Here is a 27,871-nt window from a genome sequence, read left to right on the forward strand (position 1 = left end):
AAATGATAAGTAACACTATTAGACAGTGAGAATAAAATAAAGACTGGCATTCCAGATCATATGATAGTGCTTGCCGTATTATGCATGTCAGTAGAGCGATGTTTGAGAGTGCAAAAATTCCTGGTATGACACAGAAGAAAATATGTTTTCTATTATCAGATTATATTGCAAAAGTCGAACCACTTTTGGTCTATGGCTGGGAGAACCTATCAGAATTGATATTTGTAATACTGATCATCTCATTGTCTATTCTCATCTTTACTATTTCCTTATTTGACAAAAGGATTAAACAAATTATCAGTCAAAGCTTCAGCTTCAATTTCAGGTAGTACCAATTTTTTTTTTTCTTTTTCTTTTTCTTTTTTCCTTTTTTGAGACGGAGTCTCACTCTGTCGCCCAGGCTGGAGTGCAGTGGCGCCATCTCGGCTCACTGCAAGCTCCACCTCCCGGGTTCACACCATTCTCCTGCCTCAGCCTCCCAACTAGCTGGGACTACAGGTGCCCGCTACCACGTCGGGCTAATTTTTTATACTTTTAGTAGAGACAGAGTTTCACGCTGTGAGTCAGGATGGTCTCAATCTCCCGACCTCGTGATCTGCCCGCCTCGGCCTCCCAATTTTTTTTAAGGATCACTCATTCAGCCATCTGATGCCTCACTAATCTTTTCTCACCAATGAAAATTGTCATTAACTTGAAGAGTTCTAAATATTACACGTGGTTTCTTTGTGGTTTTGTTTAAGAATAAAACTCTTTTTATTAATATCCAGAAATAATAATTAATTTCTTTTTTGTTTGTTTGTTTTTTGAGAAGGAGTCTCGCTCTGTCGCCCAGGCTGGAGTGCAGTGGCGCGATCTCGACTCACCACAAGCTCCGCCTCCCGGGTTTACGCCATTCTCCTGCCTCAACCTCCCGAGCAGCTGGGACTACAGGCGCCCGCCACCATGCCCGGATAATTTTTTGTATTTTTAGTAGAGAGGGGGTTTCACCATGTTAGCCAAGATGGTCTCGATCTCCTGACTTCGTGGTTCACCCGCCTTGGCCTCCCAAAGTGCTGAGATTACAGGTGTGAGCCACCTCGCCCGGTCATAATAATTAATTTCTCTCACCCCCTTCAAGATGGACTTTTCATTATCATCTCCTTATTTTATAAATATCTTGAATTTTCAACAGTTACTTACATGTAGTACATTAGTTAGGAATTGATATATTTTATTACAGATATTACTAAAACAAAAGAAGTATATTGTATTAGGAAGAGAAAAAACACTTATTGAATGCCAAATATTGCCAGATAATGGTGTAGATGTTTTAAAAGTCATAACAACTTTTAAAATATTATCATTGCAATATTTTTTCTTGCAAATTATAAAATCAAAGCTCAGAAAGTTTAAAACTTGCCTGAGATCACATAGCTAAGAAAAAAATTTAAACATATGCACATTTGAACCAAATCTAAACTTTCTCACCAAATCACAGTACTTCCCAATATAAAAATATTATCATATAAAAGCATGTTTACTTTCTTTTGATACTAAGGCTGTATGGGCTATTAAACAGGATGTTAAGCTTCTCCTTTTTGAGGCTTTAAATAATTTTTAAAGTGGAATTTCAGTGTGGAAATAATGTTTAGAAAATAGTGACTTACATAATCATGATTTTTCAGATGAGGAAATTAAGGATCAGAAAGGGAAGATTTGTTCTCCAAGGTCAAACCCAGCATTCTGGAGGAAGAGGCAGGACTGAAAAAACCATTTATCCTGGATATTTATCAGTACCGATTCATTTATGAGATGTATTCTTATGTAATCTTAAGATAAGGGAGTCAGGATTCAATGAACTCAGATTTTTAACAGGATGTTCCTCTATTAATTGGGCCATACATATAATATTTAGTTCACTGCAACAAATTTTGAGTGATACTTATGAAATACGGCCAAACATCAAAGAAAATTCTGAGTATGGAAGAAAAATAACCAGCTGAAAAGTTTTAGATTTATATGAAGCTAAGGAGCATGCATCTCTCAGTCACTATATATGCAACGCTCTCCACCATGTTATTTTAATACCAGATGATTTTCATTTCAAAATGGCCAGCATGGGAAAATACAATTGTTCAGAATTCTTAAAACATTAAAAGAACTTGATCATATGTCACTCCAGAGATCCTCAGAGGACTAGGGAAGGGGAAAAGTTGTGGGCTTAGGCTGCATAATAAAGAGTCACAAACCTACACAAAACCTCCATGACTCGCACTATGAAGAGGAAAGGACAAAATGAATAATATGAGCGCCAAAGTGAAACTCAGGTAGACAATTTCTGAGAATAGTCTAGTGCATGAAAATGTACACTTGGTGAAATTTTTTTAATGTACCACCATATTCCAAATTTGGCTGAAATACAAGTCATATTTCCTCCTAGAGATGGGAGGCAAGGAAGAAAAACAAAAGGAGAAAAGGGAAAGAAGAAAGAAGAAAAATCTTATTTTGCCTCCTGAAGAAAGTCTTCCATTGATGACTGAGGTTGGTCCTGTCCTGACATCAAAAAGCCTGCTAATCAGTACCAATTCATTTATAAGATGTTTTCTGGAGCACTCCACAGACAGCAATGGGCCAAATTATCTGGGGAAATAGGTCAGGAAAAAGAAGAAACCAGGGATAAGGGCTTCTAATTATAGTTTTTATTAAAATGACAATTGTAATGAAGTGTCAAGATTTTACTCTACTATAAAACTGACCCAGAGAAAATAACCTAGGGCTACCTATATAGATACTAGTTCTAATTCTTGCAATAAAGAAAATTAAGCTAAGTATTGTTTCTCATATCTATTGTATATAGAAGGCTTTTAAAGAAAGATACGATAAATGCCTACTTATTTATCAATATTTTATGTTTAATGTGGATTAAAGTCTTCAAAATTAAAATCCACCCATGTATTAAAATAACCGTATATTTTCTTTTTTTGTCTTTTGGTCTTTTTTCTTTTTTATTATCCTTTAAGTTCTAGGGTACATGCGCACAACGTGCAGGTTTGTTACATATGTATACATGTGCCATGTTGGTGTGCTGCACCCATTAACTCATCATTTACAGTAGGTATATGTCTCCTAATGCTATATATTTTCAATGGAAACAACTATTTACAGGCAAGCACAACATAGATTTAAATGACTTGCTATTACTTATGACACTCAACTGGGTAAATGTTTAATAATTACCCATTTTCCTGATAAGATACTGATTATTTTTAATGAAATAAAATAATTTTTACTTATTAATCTGAAAAATCAAGTGGCATAATTGTTTACTCTTGTTTAACCATGAATTTTGTTCTAAATCCTGTCAAGAATGAGATAAAAATAGTCAACAAGACTTTGTCAATGGCAACCAAACATGTTTCCCATATTATTGTATTTACTGGCTTTTCTTTAAGAATTTTATGGGCTAGGTGTGGTGGCTCACCTCTGTAATCCCAGCACTTTGGGAGGCCGAGGTGGGCGAATCACGAGGTCAAGAATTTGAGACCAGCCTGGTCAACATGGCAACACCCCATCTCTACTAAAAATACAAAAATTAGCTGGGCGTGGTGGCAGATGCCTGTAATTCCAGCTACTTTAGAGACTGAGACAGGAGAATCCTTTGAACCGGGAGGCGGGGGTTGCAGTGAGCCAAGATCAAGCCATTGCACTCCAGCCTGGGTGAGAGGACGAGACTCTGTCTCAAAAAAAAAAAAACAAAAGAAGAGGAAGTATTTTATGGCCAGGCTCAGTGGCTCACGCCTGTAATTCCAGCACTTTGGGAGGCCGAGGTGGGCGGATCACCAGAGGCTGGGAATTCAAGACCAGCCTGACCAACATGGAGAAACCCCATCTCTACTAAAAATAAAAAATTAGCCGAGTGTGGTGGCGCATGCCTGTAATCCCAGCTACTCAGGAGGCTGAAGGAGGAGAATCACTTGAACCCGGGAGGCAGAGTTTGTGATGAACCAAGATCGCGCCATTGCACTCCAGCCTGGGCAACAAGAGGGAAACTCTGTCTCAAAAAAAAAAAAAAGAAGAATTTTATATTGAAAGTCGATATAAAACCTCCTAGAGTTATTAAAAACCAAGCCTGTATCAGATATTAAAGTCCACTGATGTTTTGATTTGCATTTTGTAACCAGGGAAATCATAATTGTGAAGTGATGGCATTTATGAACAACCACATTATGAGGGCTGCAGATTCTTTCAAAGTAAGGCAAATGCTCACCTGAGGAAGCAGGGATTTACTAGAGCTGAAAGGATTGAAGGACATAATGGAAATGCTGTGAAGGGTTGTGGTTAGAGACCAAAGGCTGCTTGGGAAAGTTTGACATTCTTATTTGGTTTAATACACTCAAAGGGATATGTGAGTAAGACAAGGCCAGCTTTAACATTCACACAGGGTAGGCATTATTACATTTTAAAATAATTGAACTTTCAGGACCAAGGGTATATTTTCTTTTCTTTTCTTTTTTTTTTTTTTTTTTTTTACTATTCTTGTAATATACAAAGTAAACCAATTTGAAGCTGCTGTCAGAGTATAGAATATGGTCAAGGGCTAAAAATGAAAGACTAGATAAGTAAATAAATGTAACAAGTAAACAAGTAAAATTGGAAAGACTAACACCTTGCTTTACAAAATAGAAGTACCTTAAAACCATAAAACAGATGGGCCAGATAATATTATCTCTGGAATGTGTCTGCTGAAAATTGAAAATTTGGTAGTCTTTCTAAGATACAGAAAACACGGAGCATGTATGAGTAAAAGTATTCTTGTGCAATAATGATTTTGCTCGTGTGAAGGAGGAGCCTGTATTATATTAGTCATGAAGGAGAAAAATGATTCTGATGGTTTTGGAGATACACTATTACTCATATTTAGAACTTTCCAGAATGATGTGTCCTCTCAGAATATTTTTCATGGCTTTTCATAAAAAACACTATAGTTGGTTGGAGACAATTAATGTTCATTGAAACTTAAACCTTCCTGGGTTTAAGTTTTTGGTAGGAGATTCAACACACACACACACACACACACACACACACACACACTCACTGAAAGGGAAGGACTGGATGAATTTGATGGGTTTGTAACATACTGCTTTGTCTCTCTCCTCCTCAGGGGGACTGTCTCCTCCTGAAATCTCTGCTGGCAGCTCCACAGTCTGAAACAGTCACAAGTCAGAGAACTACAATACAATTATCTCCTTGCTCTAATGGTTTTTTCCAGACAGATGTAACCCTAGGTCCTAACTTAGGCTAAAAACAGTGAGAAAGTCTATGAGAGAAATGCAAGTCAACTAAATAAAAGGCCTTTCTCTTTTGCAGTTGTTATTAATTTCTCCTAGCTTGCCTTTAGTCTCATTCCCCTGCCCCCGCCGCCTACCCTGTGTCCTTTAAGATAGCCCTCTCAAAACCTCATTAAAAGGGTGAAACTCCAGCACTTTTGAATGCTTATTTAAAACTGCTGAATTGGGCCAGGTGATAAAGAATAGTGGGAAGGGATATCCTTTCCAAAGGAGGCTATAAAATACTACCTTACGTGCTTAATTCATCTTGGCACTCCCGCATATTTTGGTTAATTATCAGAAATTAGCTTGAGGGGAAGATTAATCTTTTTACTTAGCCAATACACAACTGGTAGTTTCTACTTAGTCAAGTCCCATGACAGCTTCCACTATTTCTTATCATTATCTAGAAAAATGAGAGGCTTGTGTGGTGGAAGAAAGTCTCTATTATCCAATTTAGTTCATTAGATATCTGGCTTTTGGTTATGAAATGAAGCACACCTAAATTTACAAAGAGAGAGAGAGAGAGGAAAAAAAAAAAAAAAAAAAAAACCTTTCATATTGAGTGGGGAAGTATTGTCTTTGTGAGGAAGTTCTGCTTTGTTTCCTCCCCAGGTCATGAGAAGAATTACATTTAGTAATCAAAGATAGAAATTCATGAAAGAAAGGAAGAGAGAGAGAGAAAGAAAAAGAAAGAAAGAAAGAAAGAGAAAGAAAGAAAGAAAGAAAGAAAGAAAGAAAGAAAGAAAGAAAGAAAGAAAGAAAGAAAGAAAGAAAGAAAGAAAGAAAGAAAGAAAGAAAGAAAGAGCGGACGAACTGCAACACTAAGATTTCATCTACTGACAAATGAATTCATAACTGGCATGAGAAATAAGAACACATCTGGGAGTGGTTTTTTTTTTTTTTTTCCTAGAGTAGATTTGAGCTAGGAGACAAAGGTGTCTGCCATGAATTTACACCTCCCACCCTCAAACATACTCCTTCTTGCTATTGCTGTTTTACTAGTGATTTTTTAAAGTTTGGTTTTTCTAAAAGAGAGAAAGTAAATTCACATAAATTCAAGCAGCACCATCTTTCACCAAATTTCAGGTTGTATTTTTTTTTTTTTTGTGAAAGGAAGTAACTCAATCCATTTGGGTAATTTTTCTCAAGGTGAAATGTAGATAGATTACAATAGAAACTAATATAATTTTCACTCTCAAGCACATATTGGATACAGTGAAATCTGAACTAACCTAAGAATAAAAAAAAAGAAATTGGAGATTGTGACATGTACTGCTTATCACTCCAGGAATATTTTGCCCCAGTGGGGTTTTATTCTGTATTTACCTCATTCCAGCCACTTCTCTGCTGCTATAACCACCATCATCCTCCCTGCTTTTAATGGATTCAGTAATCTTAATGCTTGGCTTTTGTCCCCTTCCTCACATCTCAATTATTACTTTTCTTCCTCCTCGAATGTTACTAAAACAATCTGCAAAATTTTAATATGGTAATCTTTTATTCCAAAAATGCACCCATCACTCATCACACTCAGTTAAACATCTTGCACGTCAACCAAAGTGTGCTCTGATTTGATTCTAAACCATCTATGTAAACTCATCTCCCCAGGTAATACTGTCTCCACTCTCATACCAATATCCCCCGTTTTCCCTAAACATGCAACAGCATTTCTCAATCTCTGCTCAATCTGTGTCTTCACTCTGTCTTTCAGTACCTTTCATTCTCCCCTTCACCTATCTAAAATCTGTTCAGTCTAGAGGTCTTTTCATAATCTATCTCTGTATCAGAAATCTTTTGTAAATGTGATTTTTGTCTCTGTTACACACCTGGCCATTTAAAGGCAAACTTATTAAGAGTTTAATCCTATTTCCACATTTTTGGGGGAATTTGTTTCTGTATGTCTCATTTCCTCATTATGTTACCTTTTGAAAGGTCAGAAAAGGTATTTATCATTTCTTCACATCTCTTAGTCACATGGAATATTTATTCCTCATCTAGGAATTGTTCAAGAAACAGTCATAAGAATGGAACTATTTAAACTAGAAAGAACCAAACACAACAGCAAGAAAGGTGGTGAGGGCTAAAGTTTTAAAATAGTTTATTTGCAAATGTGCGTGAGTTTATGCTGCCCAGTGAGTCTGACGTTCTGTGTGGTGGAGTGGGGTGGGGTACAGTGTAATGGACTAGGGGTGATTGTGCCTAAATTATTATGTGTCGTGTTGGATGATATGAAGTTTAGGGTGTGGGTGATGTGGGTGAGGCCAGTGATTTTATGAGCAAAATAAGATCTGTGAAGTGTAACTGAGTTTTAGAGATAATTTGTTTGTGTTGTAGTGGATAATTACATTAATATAGGTTGGGCATTATAATCATCTTGATTACCTCACTCTTTGTAAGAGGCTTAGGCTCACTGGCAGACCGTTTAGTGTACCTGGACCAGAAATTGACTCTGAATGTTAAGGCTGGGTCATGTCATTCAACTATTTTTTCTAGATGACAGTGGTCCCTTCTAGATGACAATGGTTCACCATATATAATCTTTGTCTTAACTGTAGGGCAGACTTAGAATTGGAAAATCCTTTGGAGGAAATTAAAAAAATCCTGCACAAAAAACCCCAAAAACCGAAGTTTTAAAATAAATGTAACTAGCCAGCTGAATGACTCATATAAAAAAAAACACTATGTTAAATTTTCATAACAGTGCACACATTTTAGCAATGGCAAATGAAATACTGGTGTTCAGATTAAGAAAAAGTGGAGCACTCATCATTTCCATAATAATAATTCTGACAATTAAAGAGAAAATTATTTTAGTTATTTAAAAAATTTCCTTTTCATCTTGAAGAAGTGATATGACTGCCATTTAATATCACACAGCCTGAGGCTTCTTAGATGTTCCCTAAATGTTAAGTAAATTATAAATAAAGCCATCTCAATATTTTACTGCTCAGATGACCTTTGCAGTTCATCTTTCTAATCATGATTTTTTTTTTTTTTTCTTTTAGAGAGAGTCTCATTCTGTCGCCCAGGCTGGAGTGCAGTGGTGTAATCACCGCTCATGCAACTTTGACCTCCTGGGCTCAGGTGATCCTCACATCTCAGCCTTCTGAGTTGCTGGCCCCACGGGTATGTGCCACCATGCACAGCTCATTTTTTTATCTTTTGTTGAGATTGGGTTTTGCCATGTTGCTCAGGCTGGTCTTGAACTCCTGGACTAGAATGATCTTAATGGCGTGTTCATGGTTTGTGCAGCTATTTCTAGTCCCTCCTCAAAAGGAGACGATTTATCTACAATGTACCATTTACTGTGCATCCTTATCAAAATGTTCTAAAACAACTGACAAGAATACTTGTTTAAACAGGGAGAGAGAGATTAATTCTGATTCAAAAGTTTTTGCAGCCCAGGGATCTACAATTTTAATAGAGTGATTCTGATGCAGATGGCTTGAGGACTACATTTTAAAAAACACAGATCAAATTTATGCTAGTTACCAATAAAGCCAGAATTATTGAGCCACCATTACCTGGGACATTTGAGCGAAATAATCCTTCCTAAACTTAATTTACATAAACACACAGCAGGTGTTTGGGTTTATTTTCCTATTGCTTTGCTGCCAGAATTCAGAGAGCAATTGGAGCCTTGGTTTCAGTCTACATGGAGATATTGTTTTGTTTTATTTTCCTCCTAGATTAAGAAATGTGAATATAACCTGTGCTAGTTTTTAAGATACTGCTTATTATATATGCATATCGTTCATACAAGCTAGTTAAGAAACTCAGGGTAGTACAATTTCTTTAAGAGCTAGTACAATTTCTTAACTCAGTTGTAACTTCTAAGTGACCTCTGGCAAGGAATTCTTTTGAATATTTCTAGCAATGTGGATCTAATAACTTTAAAAAAGTAGATGATTCTGTACTTGGCTAACCTGAATTATCCTACTGAGCTGCATGTAATATTCCTTCCTAAGACTTTACTTGCTAAACTACAAAATCATTGAGCTGAGCGCTGAAAGTTTCATTTGTGGATGAACTCACTCTACACTTCCCACATGAGGAACATAAACCTTAGACAGATGAGGCAACTTTCACTACTTCACAGAACTGCATATGAAAACCTGGACTCCTGATACTTTACACTACAATGATACATTTTATATATGCTCTGTAGCTACAGAGAATATAAGAAATCCTTCATCTGCCTGATGAATCTAGTTAACAATTAGTGACGTGTTCTGTAAAACAGTGTTGATTGCTTAGAAGCAGGGGAAAAAAAAAAGTCCTTTTGGTTTTCCAAAAAGTGTTAAAAGAAAAGAAAAAGGTGTCTGATATTTAAAAGGTATCATTCGGCCCGGCACGGTGACTCACCTCTGTAATCCCAGCAATTTGGGAGGCCGAAGCGGGCTGATCACTAGGTCAGGAGATCAAGACCATCCTGGCTCAAGGTGAAACCCTGTCTCTATTTAAAATACAAAAAATTACCCAGGCGTGGTGGCGGGCGCCTGTAGTCCCAGCTACTCGGGAGGCTGAGGCAGGAGAATGGCGTGAACCTGGGAGGCGGAGCTTGCAGTGAGCAGAGATCGTGCCACCACACTCCGGCCTGGGCGACAGAGTGACTCCTCCTCCTCAAAAAAAAAAAAAAAAAGAAAGCAAAACTAACACTGCCACATTTTGTTGGTAACTTACAATAAAATTCTTAGGGCACAATAGGTCTGTTTCAGAACTGTTATTAATAAAACCCCATTTATAATGCACATGAAGCAGCAGTATGCACAGTGCTTGGGGTTCAGGCTCTGGGGTCTGACCACCAGGATAACATATTGGGTGAGGCAAAATGAGTAACTCTAAGCCTCGGTTTCTCATGTGTAATCAGATTGTTGTGTGGTGATTACATTAATTAACACATAATTCAAGCAGCAATGCCTGGCACGCAGGAAGTGGTAGACAAATAATACTTACCTCTTTAATTTAGGTAAAATCTATCTGTGGAAAGAGAGGCTTAGTAAGATAATTTAAGGGCCTAATGTCTCAGCTTCTAGATACTGTAGATGAGATCTGACTCCAGCATCTATAATTTTAACTATTATCATTATTTAAAACCAGAAAATAAAAACTCTGAACTTTGTTCCATTTACATAGATACAAGATACTTTAAAATCACATATTTAGATCAGATTTTCATGCATGCATTCTCTCTCTCTCTCTCTCATTCTCTCTTACTCTCTCACTTTTCCCAACTCTCTTCCAAGCATTCTTAGATCTCTGGGACTTAGAAGTTATATATACATTTAGAGATGAGGCTGAAGAAATGGCTTCTATGCTTGGACAACCTCTTTCATTAATACTTGTTTCACATTGCTAGTCTTCTCTGAATAGTTATAGGAACAAACGTTGCTTCATTTGCGTGAGCAATTTCCTACATTGCTTTCCCAGTGTTAGTTCCTGAAGGATTCACAAAACGGGAACTGACATTCCCCTGGAAAACTTTGAGAAAAAAAAAGAGACAAAATCAAGCTTCTTTCTTATCAAGAAATTTGCCATATAGATGCAACAGTGCAGCTTCAAGGACAGAAACAGGAATGGCATGTCTGAAAATGCCCAGTGACTCTTTATGCATTGTATAAGGGTGACATTCAAAATCTTTAACTAACTGGTACGGTAAGGGCATGGAATATTCAGAATGGACACTGGCTGCAAATAACCAGTAAGTCTAGGCTCTGCATTCTGGCCTAAAACAGCCCTGTCTCTAGAGCTGAAATGGCTCTTTGTTCCTGGTGCAGTGCTTTAAACAAAACAGGCTCTCAGTAAGTATTCTCTGACCGAGAATACATACAAAATGTTAGAAAGGGAAGAAAAGATTATAATTTTATGCAGGATCCTGAAGCTGTTACATAAGTTCATAGAAAGTGATAATGTTTGTGGAGGTTAATGTATGAATGAGTTGTCCAGAAAGAGAAGGCAGAAAAATTGTAACAGTGTAAGGGAAACAAGATGTATACAGGCACATGTGTGGTTGAGAACCTGGAGTTATCCTATGCCACTATAGAGTATCCTATGCCAGTTTCTGTTTTTCAGTGTTTAATGAGACTTATGTTAACTTAGGTGACATTCTTGTTCACATAGAGACATGAAAACTACAAATTGTTAGGCAGTTCTTTACTAAGGCTGGATTCAAAATAACTGGCAAGTGAACTGAATTGATCTTTCAAAATTCAATGGTTAAAATATTAAAATGTCATTTGTGCAAAAAAGAAACTATGCACAATAATGTGTTTAGAAGGTTAAGGGATGAGAAGCATGGAGTTTAGGGACGATTTTAGGAGATTAAAAAGAAGATTCTGATCATGTGCTTTGCTCACAAAGTCTCCAACCTTGGTTTGAAGGCTAAGCTGTCTTTTGTTTTTTAATTCTGGCATAATATCCTTTATATACATCTATAGCCATTTTTTTCTTTGACCAATTTTTATGTTCTTCTCACTGCATCTTGAGTTTGTGTAGGACAAGGATTCCATGTGGTTAATTTTGCTTTTATTACTGGAAGCTAAACAGTACTGGGAACAGTGTCCACTCGACACATATTTGCAAAATAAAGTCAAGGAGGACCAGTGGAGATGACATAGTGTCCTTGTGTTTATGACTTGGCTTTTAGGGGCACATTTTTAATGAAATCAAAGAACTACATCTATTCTTTAAATATATATTGAGACGCTTTTCAGCAGATGACACTGAGTTGGGAATACTGGTTCCTTTACTCACAAGGCTTAGTCTCTTGGAAGAGTGAGGCACACAAACCAATTTTTGTCTGAGTTATGATATTAGCTATGCTAGAAGTATGCATGAAATACACCTCAGCCAGTTCCTATTACTCAATTTCAGGGCAAAAGTTGGCAATCATTTGTCTTAATTGGGGGGTGTACTATAGACTGGGCACCAAATGTTCAGACACAGAGACTACGGATACCTCATTTCTTAAATTATTTGATTCCTGTATGAGGTTTGGAAAATGCTACTCAAAACATTTGGCTCAGAAGACTTATGTATGTCAACATGCTCAGTTTGAATGTAACATAAATATCATGGGAGCAAGAGAAGAAAATATAAGAATACTTCCAGCATCCCAAGAGTCTCTATAGGACCCAGTGCTTTTCCTAATAAGATCCAGTGATTTTTACTGTTGAAAGTGCACTTCAGTTTATACAATTGTCTATGTTGGCCACCAATCAGAGTCTGTGTAGTTTTCATGCAAAAGTATAAACAATTTTAAATAGAGAGAGCGAGCAGAGTAGGAAAGACATCGTATGCAGACTATCCATTGAAGAAAATAATATGAACCACGAGAATTGTTTGATTCTAAATGTGTAGGAAATTCTATTTGGCCCAATTTTAGAAGCTATCTATTGCTAGCTATTAGACTCTTTTATGATTAGTTTTGAAAATACAGTCTGAAATTACAATTCATACAAACCAAATAACCAAGAGGATAAAAATCAATTGTGTTTATGACTGATTTTTTTTTCTTTTTGCAATGTCAATAATTGCTTTCCCTTCTTGCAATTCAACATTCTTCTTACCCACAATTCTTATATGGATTTAAAACAACTTTTTAAATTATAATTTTTGTGGTAAATTATTTTCACTTTAAATATCCACATTGTATTTATATTGGCTAATTTTAAATATCCAGCACATAGAAAGAGAACAAATTTAAAACTAGTTAAGATGTTAAAAGTCTTTAGCACAATTCTACGATTTTGAAATGAGGAAACTGAGGCATAGAGAAGTTGATGCATTGCTTAATTTATTTCCTAAGAAGAAATTAAAATGGGGACTCTCAGGTTCCATTTTGATGCTCTTCTTACTAAATTATGTTCTCTCACAAGAATAATAGGATTTCGTCCTTTAAAACAATTTTGAAAACAGATTTTCATTTCAGCTTTAAAAGTAATTGGATGCATGGTCTGAGGAGAGTTTTGTTCCCCATTTGCAACAAGGCCAAATCTCAACATAGAGGGCCTCCTCTTTTGCTTCAACAACTGACAATATGGAACCTTTGGGCTAAAGTTGGTGAAGAGTCTGTATGTGATTTCTTCCTTCTAGTTTTTCTTGAAAGTTAGAAGAAAAATACATCCCTGCTTACTCAATTCATATCCCACTCTCCTCAAAAAAACAAACGACAATCAAAACCCCAAAATAAAAATGTATTTCTCTTCCTTTACTTTCATACCCAAAGGCCTCCACACTTTTCCTGCAATTTAAGAGCTATTACTCTGTAATTTGGGGCTAACATATTAAAACTGCCATGGATAGTAAATCTTGTGGATAGTAAATCTTGTCACAAAACAATGACACCTATCCCGAACGAATAATTAGAGAAATCAAAAGAATATATTTTTGTCCTGAACACCATTATGGATGGGAAAAGAAAGTAACATACTTTTAATCCAGTTGAGACATTTAAGCATGTGTGACTCAAAGTTGAAATGACTGAGTTATAACTTAAATAGAAATTCTGACAGTGTCGTTCTTGCTTGCAATAATATATGCTGATTGGAGAACAGTGCTTTGCAGTTACTTGGAGAGTAACTTCCAAGCTCTGACATCCAACCATCAGCAGTCAAGAATCCGCAATGAAAATCCTTTGACTTAAGCAGCCTTGCTTTGGAAATCTGATGAGTTATAATGTTGATGGTCAGAAACAGCATAGCATGTTTAACGAGGCCAGGTTATCTACCTAAAGCATCTTATGTGCACTGAAGATTAATTATCCTGAAAATTCCAAGAGAAAAATGCATTTTCACTCTGCAGAAATACTTTTATATGAAAATGGCCATCCTGTCCGGATATTGCTTGAAGATTATCCATAATAACTTAGCTGGGGCTGCTTCTGCACTTAGGAAAATACTACCTTCTTTTGAAAAAAATATTTTAAACGTTTTCTGCTTGAAATACTACAAAACTTCAGGTATTATTTTGTTTTTGATGGAAAGATAAAGATATAAGAACAGAGAAGGAAAAAATATTTAACATGACCATTTCCAGTTAACAAGTTTTGTACTCTCTCTTATTTCTTTAGATGCTGGCATAGAATGAGGAAGAAACCTAATTTGCACTGGAAGATTCAACAGCATGAGATAACATCTCTTGTGAGAGATAAATGCTTAGAATTGTTAAAATCTTTTGCTTTGCATGATTGGTGAGAGGTGATTTGATATCTTACCATGTGATCTATGGACAGAAACGCTTGAAGAAAAAGCAGAGGCTTGAAAAATACTCTAGTCAAACAAATTTAACATAAAGCTGTTTTGATAACAGTTATTCATTGTACTTTACAAAAGGCTAGAAAAAATAAATTTCATGTTCTCTAAAATTAGCCTTCAATTTTTAAAATGTCATCTTATATAACTAGAATTATAAAACTACAGATTTTTTAAGCAATTCATATATCTGCATGCTTTGCTTGATCCCAATTGCTTTGTCTCCCAGTTGTGAGTCAGGATGTAAACATAAATTTACACTGCAGAAAACATTTATCATATTGTATTATTCTATATAAATTAATGTATAATTAAAATATAAATTACTATACCTTAAAGACCATGTACTAAATATACCACACTAGAATTGCAAATCATATTAGAATATAAACCAACAGAAATAAAGAGTTGCTGAATTTAAAATAACTGAATGCAAGCTAATTAACATATATTCATTTCCTATGGATTCTAGAGCATGCCTTAAGTGCTTTGTGTGAAAAAGCATGGCATAAAATATGAATTAAAAAGTAAGCACTCAAGCAAAACTTACAGCAATGACTCTGAATATTGCTTACTTTCTCTAAAAGAAAATCTTAGTCAATGGAATAGAAAGCACCTCTCTACTCACCAAAATTGTCAACAGCATTAAAAAAAAAAAAAAAAAAAAAAAACACCTAAATAGTTCATCTGACAGAAAGGACTTTCTAGTTTGTACATGAATTGCCTGAATGATGGAAATGGATGTACAACAATTTCATTTCCATCTATTTTGTGCCGGTACTTCCAATACTTCTACTTCTGTTGTCCAAAGCTCTGAAACTGCACGTCTTCTGCTGCTATTTCTGCCCAACTCAGGAAGGTAAAGAAAAAAAAAAAGAACTCCATTTGTGCTCCTCATATGCAAAGATATAAAAAATAAAATTCAGTAAGTCCTCAAATAAATAAAACTACTACCACTGAGGAAGCTTAATATACCCTGTCACTTCCCCTATGGCAAACCAAAGCTGTGAATAAGACATTTCCCAAAGAAAATGAACTCTGAAGCACCGAGTAGATTCAGCTGTATGTCATTATTGGAATAAGATAATATAAAGACAATTTAATGCTAATAGAAAATGCAATTTTTTTTTTTACAAAGCCAAATTATATGTATTTACTGAAGATACATCAAGGGAGCAAGATAAGACATATGTGTTTGAAATAGAAAGATAATATGCTTGTGTTTAATATATGGTAGAAATTGTCCCAGAATGGTTCATCCATGTAAAAATATGGCCCCTCTGAGACTGCCAAGAGCCATCAGTCTCAGAGTGATCTTCTGAATTCAGTCTTGTTCTTAAAGTTGAGGAAGGCTTTAACTCACGTCAAAATTTCCCTCGGCTTGAAAAATTATCTTGGAAATGAGAAAAAGGGGTAGTTCACTTGGTTGTGCTGTTTCCTCTTTTTCTTCTTTCTGGCATTCCACTCAGATTTGGCAGATATCATAAATTCTAAAATGCACAGCCTATACCATCTTACTCTCTATGAGCTATGAAAAATGCAGGAATATGCAGCCACTCCATTTGCATTGTAATAGGAAAAAAAATGAGGAAAAAATATAACTAGCAGATTAAGTTCTATAAATTCAATCTAGCACCTAGCACAGGGTCAGGCACAAAGGAGGTATTCTGTAGTATTATTCATTGTTAGATGAAATTAATTACCACAATTTTTATAAAAGTATATTATAATGATGCAAATATATAGTTGGTCTTAAATAATCATGGAGAGCTTGGAAAACTTCATAATTTTGGGCTCTCCAATAGTGAAAGGAAGCATGTATACAGACACTGAGACGATAGTATAATTCAGGAAGACAACTTACCAAAGATAGAAAGAACTATAAAATCTTCAATGACTTTTAAGCCTCAAAACATAGGTTAGTCAACATATGGTATGTTATTTTATACTTAGAAGTCTTCTTTTTGATTGATTAGATTTAGGCCAAAAGCCAGAGGAATCTGTGAGTCAGCCCTTATCACATCTTCCTGATTACAATTACCATTAGCCAAGGTTTGAGTTTCATATGATGGTTTCAATAGTGTATCAATGGCATACCTCTTCTGTCTTTCTCACTCTAACAGCAACTGGAATGAACTTTACCTCCTACACTTCCTGTGATTGTCAAATAACACTGATGACAATGTGACTTAGTCCTCAGGTTTCTTAGCTTCCTGGTGAAAGCCCAGTTGAGATGCTGCCACTTCAGCAGAAATAAAGAACAACAGGGACAGTTATCAAGATAAGTACTAATACGAAGTCGAGGCTCTTATTGTAGTCTCAAGTGTATCAACACTTCACTTATACAGAATTACTGCTTTTTTGGTTTTGTTTTGTTTTGTTTTGTTTTAGACTGAGTCTCATTCTGACCCCCAGGCTGCAGTGGTGTGATCATGGCTCACTGCAGTCTTAACCTCCCAGGCTCAAGTGATCTTCCTGCCTCAGCTTCCACAATAGCTGCCATTACAGAGCACCACCATACCTTGCTACTTTTAACTTTTTGTAGAGATGGAGTCTCCCTATGCTGTCCAGGATGGTCTCAAACTCCTGGGCTCAAGCAATCCTCCCACTTCGGTCTTCCAAAATGCTGGGATTATAAGCATAAGCCACCGCGCCCATCCTAGAGTTACACTTTTAACTAACCATCTTTCCACTTCAATTAGAAACATACATACACACTTTACTGCGTGCATACCCAGTACACATAGGCTTTAAATAATTTAAAGGTTAGAAATTTAGGAAAATAATTACATAAGCTGTCCAGCTAGAACAAATCTAGCCGATACATCTTGGCATGTGCTCTATACTAACTCTTCAATTACAATGGCAGGAGTTTTGCCATCATTTTGTCATATTTCCTGAACTTCTACCAATTCGAGAGTCATTTGCTTATTAAGCATGTATTTAACTGCAGAAATCTCTCTTTTAGAACCTTGATGGTCTTTCACAGATAAGAAAGAATTCAATTCAAACAGTGTTTCCTCAAGAGCAATTCAAGTCATTCATAAATAAATCTGCATTTGTTCAACTGAAGTCTGTTGCTCTTGTTATTAAGTTCCAAAGAGCTGCATTAAATAAATTTAAGTGTTGACTAAGAAAAGGGAGAGGTAGATTACCAACAATGAAAAAAAATATTTATTTTGTAAGTAAGAGATGAATGGGAGAGACTAACATTGGTAAAATTAAATGCTTGATAGTTATTGAGACAAAATTTCAAATACCACCCTATGGGCGTGTTCTGTTTGACCCAAACAACAGCAGACGACTTATCCATATTTGCTACAACAGGTGAGATGAGTTGACTCTGATTGAAGCTTAAAGATGGCAGTAAAAACAATGAGGTGGTACCAGCTCAGTAGACCCACAGAAAAGTTTTATGCAAACAAAGTCTACCTCAATTGGCAATAATCATATGTAGAAAGCAACCACCGATATTACATTTTTTTAAATAATAAAAATAAGAAGTCAGGGAAAAGAGGGCTACACTTTTGATAGATTTACATATGTTTTGATTATAATCAAACTATGACTAGGTGCCAAGGTTTTATAATATATTTTTATAAGTTACTTTAAATAAATTTTTGTAGGATATAATATGAATGAAACTCATTACTTTAAAAAAGTTAAGAATATAGTAAGCACTTTATACAAGTTCCCATAAAAGAAATGATAAGTGACTCTATTCATTTGGCAAGAGAGGATCGGTTGAGAGAGAAAATAGTCTCTTAAATATCTATAAATCCACATATCTTCATTTCAAGGTCAAATAACAACTATGTCTTTTCTTCATAATTCACATATTTTACTCACCTAGACTCTTTAATGAAATCAACTCCAATGTTTTACATTCTATATTCACAGAGAGAGAGCTAACAAAGTTTACTCAGATTGAAACATAAAACATCTTAAAACTAAATTTTATTTCACATTTCCTCAACTCAGTAGATTTATTTTTGGTCTCATTTATAGTCCTACTGTTATTTTCTCATTTCATATTGCATACAATCAGGTGAATGAAACTGAGGTTCACATGAGAAATGGAAAAGGCCTTCTAACAGCCAGAATTGATTTGCATCTGTAATACCCAGGAAAATCCTGAAACAGAAAATAAGACTCAAAAGAAGATAAATAATATTTTGGTTAACTAACATTTTAGAATTAATAGCTCTCACTTAATTTTTAATCTGATATTTACACTGTGATTGTTCCTCTAACAGCATAAAACATGTCCTATAATTTCTTCCCCAGATCTTTCCCATGACCATTGTGACTATTGTGTAGGAGTTCTCTAGATGATTATTCTAAAAACATGGCTATGCCAAAGGAGTTCCACCCTCAATAAGCAGAAGGAAGTGACAAAACAGGATAGCATTTTGCTCATTCATAAACTATCTGGTTTACTGGTATGTCTGCATCGCAGTGCTTCCTTACATGACCCAGCCACAGCCAATTCTCATTTTTGAATTCATTCCCAAAAGCATTTCTCGAAGCCTACCTATAGAGAGAATCCTATTTTAATGGCAAAATATTCTATTGCATCCATTATCCATGCTTCCTACTTGGATGTAGCATCTCCAAATTGCATTGGGGGACTGATTCTTTTATAAATCAGTAGGAAATATTTCTTTCTTCCTTCCTCCCTCCCTCCCTCCCTCCCTCCCTCCCTCCCTCCCTCCCTCCCTTCCTTCCTTCCTTCCTTCCTTCCTTCCTTCCTTCCTTCCTTCCTTCCTTCCTTCCTTCCCTCCTTCCCTCTTTTTCTAACTATCTGTATAATTTCTGCATGAACTATTGGGAACCTAACATATGTTACTATGTTACAATTTCACAGGTGAGAAAATAGAATACAGAGTGGTTAGACTATCAAAGTTTAATAAATGGCAATCCAGTGTAAGCGCTTGGCCATCCCAGATGCTTACTCATTGATTAAGTATATATCCTCTTTCATTTAGGACTTGTGCTAAATAAATTGGAAGCTCTCAGTTATTAATTCAAAGTGGAAGAAACAAATAAATAACAACTACCTACCAAAATAGATGAAGGCACACATTTATAGTAATGCAAGCTAAGATAAAAGGCAACTTCATTTGTAGTTTAAGTATCTAAGTTTTATTACTTTATTTTATAAACTAAATCCTTAGATGCCATCGTCATAGGGACTAACATGGCACTTTAAAACTGATTTAAAGCCATCAGGATTCTGGAAGGAAAAAACAGTCTGGCCGGGCGCGGTGGCTCAAGCCTGTAATCCCAGCACTTTGGGAGGCCGAGACGGGCGGATCACGAGGTCAGGAGATCGAGACCATCCTGGCTAACACGGTGAAACCCCGTCTCTACTAAAAAATACAAAAAACTAGCCGGGCGAGGTGGCGGGCGCCTGTAGTCCCAGCTACACGGGAGGCTGAGGCAGGAGAATGGCGTAAACCTGGGAGGCAGAGCTTGCAGTGAGCTGAGATCCGGCCACTGCACTCCAGCCTGGGCGACAGAGCAAGACTCTGTCCCCCCCAAAAAAAAAAAAGTCTATACATTTTACTTATTAATATTATATTCATGCAACTGCAGGAAACACACTTTTGTAAAAACTATAGTCATGTCAAAGTAAAATCTATAACATGTAATAATAATAGTTCATGTTTTACTTTTTCCAGAATGCTCAGTGATAAGAAGTTATACTTTTTAGTTGCACTTTTTTTCTAAAAAGATATAATTTATCCAACAAGACAAGATAATATATATATCCGATATTTGGACTTTGTGAGACCCCGGAAAATAGTTCATAACTTTAATTGCTAATGGTACTGTGTAAATCACACATTTCCTTAGAGCAAACCACTCTGAAATTTTGCAGTTATTTACAATAAATCTTTGGCTTAAAAAAAGACTTTCCAGTTGCTAAAATGTTCCTCTTAGTGCCTCTCAATTTATGAGCAAATTTCAAAAACAGTCATTCTCATTAGTGAATCTCATAAATACGACTGCAGGTAAAAGCAAACATATATTAAAGCATCACTGGCACACTTGAATTATAACATCTTTGGAAAATCTAGTGATTTCTCTACCAAGTTGTAGATGATTCAACAGTTTCTTAAACTTTCAGAACCATCTAATTTTGCTAATCTGGTCCTTGGAGCCTCACACTATTGAAAAGATAATCTGGCTCCTCCACCCCTACCAAAGGGCTAGCAAATATACCTATGCTTAAAACGTATGTTATTATCTACTAAGTGAGATGCTTTTATGCTTTATTTGTTCATAATACTTTTTATTTTCTTAAAGATTTAATCTTAAATTGATAATAAGATAATTTGATTTAGTCTCTTCTGGTCACTATTTCAATAATAGCAATAGTTTATTTATGAAATGACTTGTTTACCTTGTCTTGGTTAATTTAGATAAATATCAAAATTCTTAAAAAGAAACAAAAAGCTACCTTATGTCCCATAATCATTTATTTCAGTTGCAAACTACTTCAATTTCCAGATTAAATTAATTTATTTTGTTAAAATGTTATTAAAACTTTAAAATGTTTTGCCAAAAATACATTAAGATTTCTTTCTTATGATACTGTTACTCTAAAAACTAAAAGTGGACTGTTAATAATTTTATTAGTTGAAACATATTTTATTTTCTATAGTTATTATTTGAATCTCCATAAGTTATTGTCATTTAAATATACATGAACATATTTCTTTTGCTATTATAATATCCTTATAACACCTTTAAGGCAACATCAATGACCAGAATAGATTATGTTTCCTTGATAAGTATTTGATATAATGCTATGATGACATGCCACTCACATATCCACGAAATATATTCTGGAAATATAAAGAAGAGCTTATCTGCCCAGTTAACTATATGAGACATTACAGTTGGGCCCTTGGTGTCTTTCCACCTTCAGTACACTTAATTTATTGTGTTTCCATTCCACCAGCAAACTATCTGGCTAATTAACTAAAAGTTAAGAGTATTTTTTAAAAAACTGTAACCTCCTTCCTCACTGATTCTTTCCATGTATATATAGTTTGTTCTGCCTGGTTTTGATCTATCTTTTCCACTCTTTCCTCTCTTCTATAAATACCCCTATCTATCACAGTTTAGCAGATATTTTCGGTCTTTGAAGCATAATGACAATTTTCTTAAGTTCAAGTGTCATAAAACATATTCAAATGCTTTGAATAGTGCCTCTTGTCTCACTCATACTGAGGCCAAAAATATTTGGAAATTATCTACTAACAATATGATCCAGCAGAGTTAGCAGTAAAGCAAATTAATGCGTTAGGCGAAAGTAACTTTTCCATTGATTTCCATGATAAAATTAGAACTTCAGTCCCCTGGAAGAAAATTTCTTATGGATATATACTAAAAGACCTGTACAATGTAAAGCCTATTTCATATATTTAAAGACATACAATATGCAGTGTCCTTTTGAGAACTCGTTCAGAAATAAGAAGAAAAGTATTGATAATATGGTACCTTATTGGGGAACAAATCTTTAAAATAAATGATCCAAAACATCTTTTAAAACTATCGCCCCACTCAATGCCAATTTTTGTTCCTATTATAAATATACAGAGAGATCAGTAAAACTTTTGCATTTCGGCCAAGCTTATCCTCACGAAAGTGTCACAATTTCAAAATTAGATCCACATTTCCTGGTTGTTTTTAAAATATTTTCCTGCATTTTCTTCATTACTTGAACACACGGGCTTATGTTGCTGTTATACTCAGCTAAGACCACAAAGAAGTAAAATCCTGAGCAATATATCCTACTGGTGTAATTTCCCCTGTCAAATAATGAATATTCCATTACAATCAGCTAATGTGCTTGTGTTTACAATTATTTTTATTTAATTGATGTCTGTTATCCTGATTAGAGTGGACAGGCAAGCTTAAATAATGATAGTTGAGTCTGGTTAACGTTTATGATTGGACATCTTTGGTAATTTACTCTGTTTCATTTGTTATAAACTCCAGTGGTGCTAAACTCTGGTGACCAGAGCCATAAGACGGTAGTGATAAGCTCATATTACGCAGCTCCTGATTTTAAATTGGAATATATATTTGTTTTTACTGTTTTTACTTCTGGCAAGAGGTGTTAGTAGATTACAAAGAATATTTGTAATGTCAAGCTTCACAAAGGGATGCCAGCCTCCATGTTCCTCCAGGAACTCAGCAGGCTATGCTACCTAGTGTTTTTCTGTTTCTTCTATACAAAATTGTTTGTTTGTTTTCCTGTTTCATCCCGCTGATTCAAGACAAGTAGTGGATCCAAGAAAGCAAAAGAAAGCCTCAACTCACCGAGATCTGTACTTTTCAGCAAGCTACTACTACCGTAAATTTGATTACTCTGAACTGAGATTCAGAAAATCTGGATCACAAGTGTCTCACTAACTAAGTGACCTTGAAAAAGACAATGAGATTTCAAAATGAAATTTTCATAATCCCTTCCAGGTAAAATACTTTATGATTCTATGTGAATGCTTTATGTTCTATATCTTAATAAGTTGAAAATAAATTATGATCTTTATTTTAACTTTTATTATAGTCAGTTATACTTCAATAAAGAAGTAACATTCAAAATGAAGATACAGAGTGTAGTCTATAGAAAACAGAAAAAGTGAATTCCACAAATGAGAATTAGTAACTTTTCCTTCAAAAAGGCATCTTTGACAAGATAAAGCACTTTACTAGAACACTACAGCATTGGCTAACAAGTAGATGACTTATGTCAAAATTCTAAAACATCAATTCCAATAAAATCTTTGATAATTTTATCACCAAAGCCAAGTACAAAATTATTGATATTATTATGTCTGACAGTTATTATGGAACTATAGACTATTAGCATTGGAACTCATTTTATCTAACTTGCTATCTTATGAGGTCCTTTAACAATGGCCTTGGCCGAGCACGGTAGCTTATGCCTGTAATCCCAGGACTTCCAGAGGCCGGCGTGGGAGGATCACTTGAGATAGGAGTTTGAGACCAGCCTGGTCAACATGATGAAACCCCTTTTCCACTAAAAATATAAAAATTAGCCGGGTATGGTGGTGTGCACCTGCAATCCCAGCTACTCGAGAAGCTGAGGCATGAGAATCCATTGAACCCGGGAGGCAGAGGTTGCAGTGAGCTGAGATTGCACCACTGCCCACTGCACTCCAGCCTGGGTGACAGAGACTGAGACTTTGTCTCAATAAATAAATAAATAAATAAATAAATAAATAAATAAAATAAAAATAGTGGCCTTGAGAAACTGTCAAGCAATCTAAATTTTAACATCTTTAATGATGCAGATTTCATAACATAGACTATTCTATGTATTAACCTTTATTGAGCATTTTCTATAGTAATAACATTTTATCCTTATGTGGAGTCAGATTTTTCCTCATGTTATCCAACTGGCTTTCAGTCTGCTGCTAGGAATCACAAACTATGAGTTGAATCCCTCATCTCTCTTCTGAGTTAAAGTATTTCACATATCTAGAGTGGCTGTCCCCTCCTCAACCTGTCTTCCTTAAGAGCCCCAAACTGTTTCCTGGATTCACATATTTTTAAGCACAAGAATCATCTGTATATACCTCAAACAAGAACAAACATAGAAATTTAAAAATTACAATAATCATCAAAATTTTTCTTTTTGAATGAGAAACATTCTCAGAATTTATGATGCAAGTTTGTGACACAGAGGTAATGGATCACATGATCACAGCACTCCATGCCACTCAGTCAAAGCAACCTCTCAGAATCCTTCTCAAGAGATAGCTTCAGAAAGAAAAATAAGTCAACACATGTTATCACTAAAGATTACATCCGTGATTTAGCTCAGTCTCCTTATTTTGCAGCTGAGGAAACCATGCTCCAGGGAAGTTAAATATAGTTTCTTGGCAAACCTAGAACAGAATCTCAATTTATAAAATTCCTAGTCTTCCATATTCTGTAGAAAGTTGGAATTCACTTTAAAAATGAGTTAGTCCAAATCCCTCGTTTTAATGATATTAATGAGGTCTTGAGAGGTTAAGTGATTAATCCCTAGGTCCTGCTTTTCACTCCCATCTTTCTATGATACTAAAAGACAGAGTAAAAAGTATCTAAATGGTCATGTTGCACATGGCATACCCCTTCAATAGCAGTGATAGCAAAGCAGATATAGGTTTCCTGTTGTTTTAAGAATATGGCCTAAGAATCATATAGATAATCAAATACCTAAAGGGTATTGCTTTGGGAACTGAATGTCAAAAAGCAGAGGGAGGTGCATATATTCATACAATGTACAAAGAAACGTTCAGTACCATAGAGAAAAAATTTATGTCAGCACTGGAGCTCTTGAGAATACTGTACAAAGTCAAACAATATAATTACCATATGGAAGACTTTCATTAAGATTATATAGGTTCATAATATATGAAGCACATTTGAAAATGGAAGTCTTGGGTAGGGTCAGCAAAAAGGGATGTGGCATAAAAAGTGTTCTCTGCCAGAAAATTAATTAAATTTCCTAGTTCTGGAAAAGGCCATATATTCTGCATAGACACTCACTGAAAATCAGATGTGCAGGCCCTTGCAGAGTGTGCCATAATCTACTCATAAATAGGCCGCACCAAGGGATATTGACAGCAATTTGGCATTTGTAAGAGTTCCCATAAATGAAGAATTTACTTTGCAATAAATTCTATTAGGGAAAGCACAGATCTGACAGCTCTTGCTTTACACATCTTTTAATCTTATTTTGCCCTCCATGTAACAATACATTGTTATATGTGAGACCATATTATCAGTCAATCAAGTCAATTATTTGCAATGAAAAATAATTTTTGTTTTGTTTTGTTTTGCTTGTCTTTTACTGCCACTGATGTTATTATCCACTTAAGGACCTTATATTTTGTAGTGTGAAATTTATTAGAATGATGAATGGACTTCTTAGACAAAGATTCACCTCAGGCACCTAACACAAACTGAAATATGTATTAAATTACAAAGTGAAAAGTAAAGACTGAAAATCTTTCTTCAAATGCTATTTTTAAAATTAATTGTTTTATATATACTCGTGTTTATTTATATACTGTATCCTGTACAAACCATACCTTTAACAAATTAATGTCAAAGCCATATACAGCTTTAAACTGTACCTCTTCTTTTTTTTTTTCTTTGAAGGTGTTCAAATGAAATTGCTAGTTTCTTCAAGCTGACTAAATATAACAACATAAACTGTGGAAGCACATGCTGAATTTCTTGTTTTAGGCAAGACCATTTTTCACCAAATGAGAAAATGAAAATAACCAGAATACTAAAAAGAGTTGCAATCAAGTAACATAGAAAAATTAGAAAGACTGGGGCTATAAACCAAAAAAGAAAATAGAGAGACATTAGATATCTAGACATTATGACATAGTGTCTGTCTGTCTATTTTTTCATTTTTTAAAAAATAGAAATTATTTTGTGCTTCCAAATGGGAAAACTGGGATAACTGGATTCAAGTTACAGGATGCTAGAAAAAGCTGGAAAATTAAAGATGTCCCAAAATAGGAGCAACCTCTAGACTTTGTGTCCCTAGAATTATTCAAGTGGAGATAAGCAAGTCTTATAAATGGTGTTAAGGGATGCATGCATGCACAATCTAAGACAGGATTTGTTGACCATTAATCTCTACCCACTCTTAACATTTCATGACTAATTCAGCAAACATTTATTCTATGCTTTAGGCACTCTACATAAAGAAAAATAGATGTAAGATGATATTTTTATGTGTAAAAACTAACAGATTAATTAGTGTTATGAGTATCTTGGTAGAGAATGTGGTGGGGAGGAGTATTTGGACTTGAATCCTAATTTCCCAGCAAGCCCTGTCTCAACCGTATTCTCTAGGCACAACTATTTTAGTTCTAAATGCATAGCTCCAAATTAATGCTTAAACCCGTATCTTGGTCTCAAAAAAACTGTTGTCACAGAAAAAGTCCTAAAAACATACTATGTGCACAAATCAATGCATCTTAACTTACACTTTTTCTTTCTAGTCATTTTACATCAAAGGGTTTTCTAAGAATAAGGAAACACAAACATATAAATAAACTTCTTTTTCTCTACCTGCATTGATTTTTTTCCCTCCCAATTTTATTTCATATTCTTTTAAAGTCCTTTCAGTGTCTGTGGTTTTTAATGACATGTTTCCTTCACTACCTCTTTAATTCACTTTTCCAAAATTGTTTTGCTTCTTTTTTCTCAAAGATTTTTTTTCTTTTCTCCTTAATTTGGCCTCTTTTCCTATCTGTTTTTTTTACTTATCCACTGTTTTCCTTTTGTGGTAAACTGATACAACTGTTTTCCCATTCAAGCCTAGCCCCTTTATTTTCCTATAATCTCATGTATACTTTTCATAATTTCCTTTCCTCAAATCTTTACAAAACTTTGGTTAAATTTTCTTCTTTCTGTGTGAGTTATAAGTGTTTCTGCGCTTCCTTTCCTGCCATTAGATTTGATAAATGTTACAGGATTTGAATTATCAATTTCTTTTTCTGGGGATGCAATTATTTTATATTGATTCAGTTTATAGTTACAGGTCCTAAATCTGCGGGAAAATGTGAATTATTTCTTATAGAAAATATATTGAGTAACCTATGAAGCTAATAATGGCCGAGAACAACAAGCTAAGTAGGGAATAAAAACAGAATAGAGAGAAGTATGGGTGAGGGGAAGGGCCCATGTTCAGGAGAAGAAGAGAAAAGGCTGTTTTGTAAACATTCATTCATTTAATCAACATTTAGTGAGTAACACGTACTGTGGACATCGAAGAGCTCATAAAAGATAAGGTGGAGTCATTGCCCTCTAGTAACTCAAGAGTTGAGCATGAACAAGAGTACTGCTTTCCTGGGGAGAAATGAGGAGAAGTTGTATAAGGCATGTCCCACTTGAGTCAATCCTGAGTGATCTTGGCCCCTCTCGACTTTGCCACCTCTCAGTTTTCTTGCCTATTACATAAAATGAATAATAATTTCTAACTCATTGTTTCTTTGTGTGGATGAATTAAGAAAATGGAAGTGAAACTCATTAACATTGTGCCCACACACAATAAATCCTCAGTACATGGTTGCTGTTATTATTTTTTGTGTGTGAATTTTCCAAACAGCCACGAGTCAAGTGCCTTCCAGATGGAGAGACCTAACCGTGTTAAGTCCTGTGGACATGAAAGATTGCACCCTCTGGGAAAGATGCAGAGCACAAAGTGCAGTGTGCACTCAAGGTTAAAACATAATATAAAGGCAAGAAATGTGAGTAGAA

At 35.2% G+C, this 27,871-nt stretch overlaps 1 protein-coding gene across 10 annotated transcripts in view; it reads right to left on the minus strand.

Moving 5' to 3' along the window:
• The window catches only part of PCDH7 (protocadherin 7), a 427,914-nt gene that overhangs the window by 169,446 nt on the left and 230,597 nt on the right, over positions 1-27,871 (minus strand). The window contains exon 5 of one of the 10 annotated variants that reach the window (XM_050791305.1): positions 19,303-27,460. The exons of the other annotated variants lie outside the window; for them this stretch is intronic. The gene's annotated coding sequence lies outside the window, so the exon portion shown is untranslated. Of the gene's footprint in view, positions 1-19,302; positions 27,461-27,871 lie in introns of those variants that run through there. 10 annotated transcript variants of the gene reach the window in all.

The sequence above is a fragment of the Macaca thibetana genome, chromosome 5 (assembly GCF_024542745.1).
Source record: "Macaca thibetana thibetana isolate TM-01 chromosome 5, ASM2454274v1, whole genome shotgun sequence".
In the NCBI taxonomy this organism is placed as follows: Eukaryota; Metazoa; Chordata; class Mammalia; order Primates; family Cercopithecidae; genus Macaca; species Macaca thibetana.